Source organism: Vanellus vanellus, assembly GCF_965231255.1.
Source record: "Vanellus vanellus genome assembly, chromosome: 10".
In the NCBI taxonomy this organism is placed as follows: domain Eukaryota; kingdom Metazoa; phylum Chordata; class Aves; order Charadriiformes; family Charadriidae; genus Vanellus; species Vanellus vanellus.
In genome coordinates this window covers 20,578,109-20,586,049 of record NC_138915.1, presented here as the reverse complement: position 1 = coordinate 20,586,049, position 7,941 = coordinate 20,578,109, and positions in this window count along the sequence as shown.

The following is a 7,941-nucleotide window of genomic DNA, read 5'->3' as shown; positions in this document are numbered from 1 at the left end:
TTCTAGGCCTGGATGAGACCCAGAGTGTAGTTTCATGCTGCTTTGAAACCTGGGCTTGGAGGGTTTGATTTAGTTGACTCACCAGCAGCAGGAACTGAGTGCAAAAGGGAAAGAATAAAGACCAGAAGAGAACATGTTTTCTCTTAAATAATTCAGAGAAACACAGGGGAGGAGGATGTACAAATGTGATTTAGTCCTTTGCCCCTATGTTATTTGCTGCTGGTCGCCAGCATACCCCAGCTGTGTCTCAGGGGGCCAAGAGAATTGCTCACCCTCCGTCCTGTGCGGATGCCGGCGCTGAGCCTTCTCTCCCAAACCGCCAGCAAGAGTCTGGAGCGACATTTTTTTTTTTTTTTTTTGTATTTTTAATATTTGGTTGGCAGCTGCTGTGTTTGACGCTACTCAATGTGAGAGCAAATTGGATTAACTGAAACATATTTACTGGGGATAAGCAGGGGAGAGAAAAAAAAAAAAAAGGTGCATGGGAGATGTTTGCAGAAACCGGTGTCTGTGGAAGGTGGCTGAGCCCTCGGGGGGTGCTGGTGCATGGGGCAGGGCAAGAGCAACCCTGGCCTTGCTCCGAGCCTGGGGTGGAGAGGGGGAAGTGGGGAGACTGGGGGGGGGGGGGGGAGGAGCACAAACCCATCACCGGGTGCCCTTGCAGCCCTTCCCTGGCACAACCCCCCCGGCAGCAGCGAGACCTAGTGATTTCTCGGTGTTATCCACCACGCACGCCAGAACGCTTGGCTGCAGCAGACAACCCTTTCAATAGCGCAGTCAATAAGAAAGGGAGGTGGATACCTCGTGAAAATTTGCAGAGGAATTTTGAGGGTGGCTTCTGTTTGGGTAAATGAGTCCCAAGCACTGTACTCGTCACGCTGCAAGCAAAGCAAGCTGTGGTGCTCCTGCACCAGCCGTAACTGAGTAACGTGGCATCCCTGCACCTGGAAATGACCCTCTTGCCCAGGAGGGGACAAGGGCACAGGAGAGATGCAGACAGAAATCCTTGCTGCTGGAGGCAAAAAGTCAGAGGCAGAAGGTCAGTGTCCGTGGCTTCCCCTGCCTGATGCTCAGCTGGCTGCCAAGAGCATTGCCGGGGCAATATCCTGCCCTGCTCAGCCCACAGAGCACAATTATTTCATTAATCTCGTGTCATCTCCTCCTCGGCTGATCCAGTTGCAATATTGCAGAAATAACTTTTCGCTGCTCCCCGAGGAGGAGCAGACTTCAGAGGCCAGGAGAGCTCTTCCCTCTCCTCCCTGCTCGCAGTGGGCTGCGATCCCTAATGCTGCCAGAAGGTTTGCAAAGCCTTTGATTCCTTCTCAGTCTTACAGTCAGGGACGCATAAAAAGCAGATCATGCAAAAAAAAAAAAAAAAAACCAACCCAAAATCCAAACAACAACCAGTTATTATTATCATCAAACACTGCAAAATCCCAGGGCAACTTAGCAAGGTCTAGATGAAGAAGTCGCATCCCCATCCCAGACACCAAAATGTCACATTGCATCGGCCGACGCCGGCAGATGCTGTCAAGCAAGTGGCCTTGTGGATCGTTCCCCATTCTCTTTGTGTACCCGGCTTCCTCGGATGCTGGGCTTGCTTCTCCCCCGAGTTACTACCCAGGCCGCATGCTGCTCCTTCTGCTCATGCCATGCCAGTGTCCTGGTCCCTCTGGCTCCTGTCTGGGCGGGAGCGTTCTTGGGGTGTTGATTTGTGGAGCCTCATTAGCTGCGGATAAGTGAGGAGTCAGGTGAATTCTTACTCCAATTCCTAAAATATCATTTTAATGCATAATATATGTCCGGGGGTAAATCTCTGTTTCTATTTAAATGTGGGGAAGTGTGTGCTGCTGAATTTTAAGTACGTTATCACAGAAAACAATGACTGTGCCGAGTGAATGACATGTCTAATGAATATAGCAAAGGGAGCAGGATTGGCACCTCCACTCCCTTGTGCTGGTGCAGCCTCCGTCAGCTGCACGGGGATTTTTTTTTTTTTTTTTCCCCCAAGCATAGTAGTGACAAATTATACGATCAATATGGAGGCTGATCCGTGGTCTAATCTTGCTTAGCCCCGGTAAGCCCAGGATTGATCCAGATCTAATCTTGCTTATCCTGGACAAACCCAGGAGCAGATCCGGATCCTAAGGTAACACATCCTGTGCAAATCCAGAATCGCTCTATCGATTTGCTGGCGTCGTCGCTCTGGGTTTTTGCCTTGCTGCGGAGGGGGTTTATCGGCGTTATCTGCCCCGTGACGTGTAATGCAATCAAAGCGGTCATCTTGATTAACTGGTGGCAGTGAGTGCCTGGCGCCTCTGGCTGCGGAGCGATGGGGCTTCCCACATCAGACTGGCACAATGGAGGGAGGAGGTTAAATGCTGGCTGGGAGTCAAGGCGCCCTCCCTTCGTGTTCCACCTGAGCTGCGAGAGCCTTCCTTTGCTGTTGAAGGTGGTCACCGAGCCGTGGATGCCTGCAGAAGGTGAGGCTCCCGCTCCAACCTGGAGCGCTCCTTGGTCTCCTCTCAGGCCCTGGATGTCTCCTGACCCTCCTCTACCTGTGACTTCAGTGAGCAGAAGGGCCATGACATCTGATGGTCCCGTTACTTTGCCTCATTGCCCTGCCAAAGCTGGTCCCCGCAGCCCACCAGCCCCAGGCGCAGCCCACGACAGCGGGCTCCAGGTCCGCTGCTCCTGCGACAGGGCTGAGGCGAGGGGCTTCTGCTTCAGGGCCTTCTTGCAACTCTAATGACTTCAGGAAGGAAAGAAAAAAGAAAAAAGCAATTACCTTCTGGGGTGGAATTTCTCCAGCCTTAACTCAGCCCACCGGGGAATTTGTCAGGAACACAGGCTGCGGTTTTATTCGGCTACTTCTGACTTATAACAGCACAGGGAAAATGGCATGTCTCGCAGCTTGATGTTTTTCTGATGTCTTTCTTTGCTCTCAGGTTTTAAAAAAAAAAAAAAAAAAAAAAAAAAAAAAAACAGACCCCCGAAAAATCTCTCTTCGAAACGTAAAACTTGCCCCTAGCTTAATTCAGCGGAGACTTGAGCAGCTGCTCCTGCATCTCGGAGAAAAGAGGCCTGGTGCTATTAACATGTCTAAAGAAATTGGATGTAGAAATATGAAGGTCCCCTGTCTTTTAAGAGCTGCACTCTCTGCCTCCGGCTCCTGGCTCTCGCACACGCGGCGTGGCACCGAGGGACGCAAATACGTGTCAGGAGCTGACCTCACGGCGCTTTAAGGAGGGCTTGGGCCCCAGCTCCTCGAGGAGAGGGTCCCCGAGCCCGGGAGGAGGTGACGAGGGGCTTTGTCCCATCCTATGGCTTTTATGGCCCCATGCAGGTGTATTGTCGGAGGCTGGGCTTGAGTGCTGGGGGACCGAATCCTGGAGGCTTGGTGCCAGAGCTGAGCTACAGCTGCCTCTGCAGCCCGGACCTCTATTTCGCAGAGTGCTTTGAGCTGAAAAGTGCTTTAGTGGTGCAGATATAACCTAGAAGATTCTCAAAGGCTCCAGAAATGTCCTCCAAGAAAATACACTGCCTTTCCCTCCCCTCCCTTCCCTCGAATGGGAAATAACTCCAGATTCATCCAAATGTGCTTTTCTAATCAAAGGGGCCACTTTGTACTTCTGAATCCAAGGGGAGGGGATTGGAGCACGAATAAAACAAAACTCCTTCTCAGTGCTGTGTTTGCGAGATGGATCTCCCGTGGCTAAATCCATCTGTGTTTCTCCTTTGGCGCGAGCAGGAGGATCTTCCCACTGCAGCTGGGCACTTCACTTCACAGGCTTAGCTGCTGCGCAGGGAGGAGGAGGATGAGGATGAGGCGCTGGAGTAGCCCAGGTTTCTATGGCAGTGTGTGCAGCAGCCGCTCTCCTTATCTTTCTGACTTGATCGGGAGAAATTGCTTTTGTCAATTTTAATTTCAGCTGAGCTGAGCAGGATAAACAAAGGGAGGTGCAGGCAAAGCAGATGGTTTGTCACAGAGCACGGAGCAGGCAGGAAGACTGTGCAGCTTTTTATAGCGTATAATGGCCTTTCCTTGCATCTAGCTATCCATCACCATATAATTCCTGAAATAAACTGGGCTTGTGCGATATAGCTGAAATACCCAAATGTTACAGCAGGTCTGGAATAGTCAGGCCGCAGAAGTTTTGGCAGTGGTGGGAGCATCCACGCAAAAGCTTTCTGCTGGGTGGTATCGGCTGCTTGTTTGGAAACGCCTGTGGTGCCTGCTCCTCCCAGGGCTGGGAAGCTCCGCTGCACCCAGTGTGAGACTTTCTTCTGCAGGGTGGCAGATGTGGTAGAATCACCGATGTTCCTGCTTGATGTAACCAGGATCAACAAAGGGTTTGTGGCTTATCCCATGGTTCTCCCTTCTGATTACACCAGCCGGGGTCACCTCAGACCTCCTGGCCCGGGTCAGGCCGGTGGCTGAAGAAGCAGGGAAGGGAGATGTCCCATAGCCCCGCTCTGCGTTTTCCTGCCTGCGTGGTGGTCTTGCAGGCACAGAGCTTTGCCGTCTGTGCAGGTGTTGATGGGAGTGTGGTGAAGCTGTCCCTGAAGCTGTGCTTGGTGTCCACGATGACCTCCCACCCCACTGCCTAGCTTGGATGCTCCTACCACATGGGACATTTTGGTGATGGGGTGTCCTCTCGTGCCCTCCAGCTGCGTTCACCTCCCCCCCTATCCCCCTGGCACTGGCAGTGTGGTCCCACGGTGGCCGGGACGCGTGCCCCACGGCTCAGACAGGGCTGGCAGGAGGCTGCCTGTGGCCAAGCGGCTCTGCCACCGCTGCCGTGGCACCGTGTCCGACCCAGCTGGAGAGACGTGATCTTTCCCAGAGCTGGCGCTCTCGGAGCACGGCGCAGATTGGCAGATATTTGTTTCAATAAGAACCATGCTGGTGTTTGCAAACCCTTTTAAATTGCTCTCAGCAAGTGCTTCTGTGTCTGGAGGAAAGTCTGCTTTGCAGAAAGAGGAGGTCGGGGGGGGGGGGTGGTGGTGGTGGTGGTGGTGGTAGGAGCCTGAATCCTCGCCAGGTTTCCGTCCCGCTGAGCGTGTCGGGGCCGGAGCAGGGATGCGCGGCGGCGGCTGCCTGCCTTTGAACAGCGGGGCAGGCAGTCCCCGCTCCGAAACGTCCCCCGTTAAAGCCATCCCTGTGCAATTTCAAATAAAGAGCAAATATGAAGAAAATCAAAGTATGTTTGAACTTCGTTAATGAACGGGAAGGGGGCTAAATGTTTCCAATAAAGTGTTTGCTGCAAATTCACGGAATGCCTAAGCCAGCTCCATCCGTTCCAGCTCAGGTTCTGCAGGTGCCCTCAGCCATGGAAAATCTCGGTGCGGGAGTGATGGCATCAGGCAGATGCCAGCGGGCAGGGCTGCTGGCGGTGGCTGTGATTTCTGGAGATTGGTGACTTATTCAAAATCCGAGCAAGTGTGTCGCATGTCCCCGCGCGGGCGGGAACATCCCCTTGGGGACAGCAGCAGGGGACAGCCCGCCCGTGCCGCTGGCCTCGATAGCGGTGAGAAAAGGGAAGATATAGTCCTGGGCTTGGAAGAAAACAGAGTTGAAAGAAGGCTCCCGGGGGGAAACTGGCTTGCGTTAGAGAGGACAGTCCCCGTGGCACTTGTGTGCGTCGCAAGAGATTTATTTGGTATTTATTTCCCTGTGTTTGTTGTTTACAGGAGGCTGAGCAGTGACGTTGCTGGCTACGTGGGGACCCCCATCCGGGTGCGGGGTGAGCCCGAATTCCGGGCTGTGCAGGCAGGGCTGTGGCACCCAGCCCAGAGGCGGCAGCGGGTTTTGTTTGCGAAGGCAGGCAGAATTTCAACGAGCTGCCGTTTTCATTCTTCAGGGCTGGGAACCCGATCTCGGTCACGGGCTGGTTGCTCAGACCTTCTCCCCGCGGCCAGACAGAGGGTTGACCCCCCGGGGGTCTGCGGTGCTGAGCCCCCCCGCCCGCACCCCTCCCAGCTTAACAGCCTCGTAGGGTGCCGAGGGACGGCGTGGGTGACGCCAACAGCTTTCTCCATCAGGACCCTCAGCTGTCACCTTGCCAGCCCTGGCTCTGCAGTGCCGTCAGCTGATTAGCCTGCTAATTAAAGTAAATTATGATGACAGGGTTGGGGTATATGTTAAATCTCTACCAGGAAGGGTGTTTTTTTTCACGTAGCGTATCACGTAATCCTGCCACGTGGTCTAAGGCTGTAATTGCTGCTTTTCCCTTTGAATGTGGAATTTGCTTTAACTTTAATGACTGTTTATCCCCCAGCTGTAGGAAAGCTTGGTGCCCTGAATCACGGCCTCGGCTCGGCTGCGCGAGGGTCTTGGGTGCTGGGAGGAGGACCGGGGAGAGGATGTTTCAGGATGATGTCCACGCAGAGCTGCGCTCTGGGCGACTGCGTTCTCTGGGATCCCAGTGCATTTCCCATGGGTCCCCCAGCCTGGGTCTCTGCTCCCAGCACCGCACAGCGTCCGGGGGTCTGTTCCCAGGCTGCTGCCACCCGCTGCTTGTTAACCAGAGCTGGGATGATGGCAATGGTGTGTCTCGTCATTGCAAAAGCTGGCTGGCAGTCTCGGTGCAGCACGCTTGGCTGGTCCTGAGAGCATCTTGCTTAAAAAGCATCTCCTCTGTCGGGTAGGATGCTGTCCCTCCCCAGGCACTCCTCCCGCTTTCAGGGGTTGCTCACAATTGTGGAAATATGGAATTTCCAAAAATGTCTTCAAATAGCAGACCAGTCCCTCAGGATCACATCACCTGTAAACAAGATGAACCCAGAGAACAGATGCATCTTTTACTGTTAATAGATTAAAATTACAGATGATCACAAAATAGCAGCGTACAGAATAAATACTTAGCTGATGTAAATTACTTTTTCCTCTATTTCCTTCCATTAGCTGCCGACCATTTACCCCAGGCAGAGCTCTGTCCCTGGGAAGCGCCCGAGCTGGATGTGGAGTAGAAGGCTGGGTAAGTGCTAGCTAAGATAGTACTCCTGATGGACTGAGACGAGATGAAGTGTGAAAATCAGAGGGACTGTGAGATGGAGGATGCTACCTGTCATATTATCTTCAATTCTTAAAAAAAAAAAAAAGGCAAAAAGAACCAAAAAAAAACCCCAAAAAGAACCAAAAAAAAAAAAAAAGGCAAAAAGGCAGAAAGCTCTTCCTGATTTGTGCTCTTTTGTTCTGGGCATCACTTGCTCCAGGAAAGGATTTGGCCTGCAGACTGGTGAGAAAAGTTTGCAGCATTGGCAGCAACACTGTGTGATTCAGGAGCGATCCCTTAAACAAGATTATTACTCATTTTACCAGGCACAGCTATCCATTATGGTTAATAAAACACCATATAAGTGATTCTCAGCCTGATCCAAACAATATATCTTGTTGCCCAGCTGGACTGACTTTTATCCTTAGCCTCACACTGGAGGATATGTTGGCATCAGCAGACGATGAGATGTTGGTACTTGATTGTGTGAACAGCCAAGATCTGCCTCTTGCTGTCCAAGGGGATGAGTGATGTGAGCTGTTGGACGCGTGAAGTTGCCACCTCCCGGTCGTGTCCTCCCCTGAAGGACAGGGTCTGCGTTGGCTGTGGCTGCGTTGACATGCTGGCCTGGGGTCCCGTGTGGGATGGCAGCTCCATGCTGGGCTGGGCACCCTGTGCTCCCCCTCCATGGTGGGGGGGTGGCCTCTCGAGGGACCACGCTTCATGCTTTCGCACCGTTTGGGCTGCCTGGAGCGTGATGTCTCATCCGCACAAATGAAGTCTGTGGCCTGGGGAAGGGGAGGAGGACCAGCCCGGGCTGCAGGAAGAAGGCTTCATCCTGGCACTCCTGCTGGAAATGAGGTCCAGAAGTTCGTTGTAGAGGTGCACCTGATGCAAGGATGGCGATGAGGCTGCCTTCATGTGCTCGTGCTGCTCAGCAGCC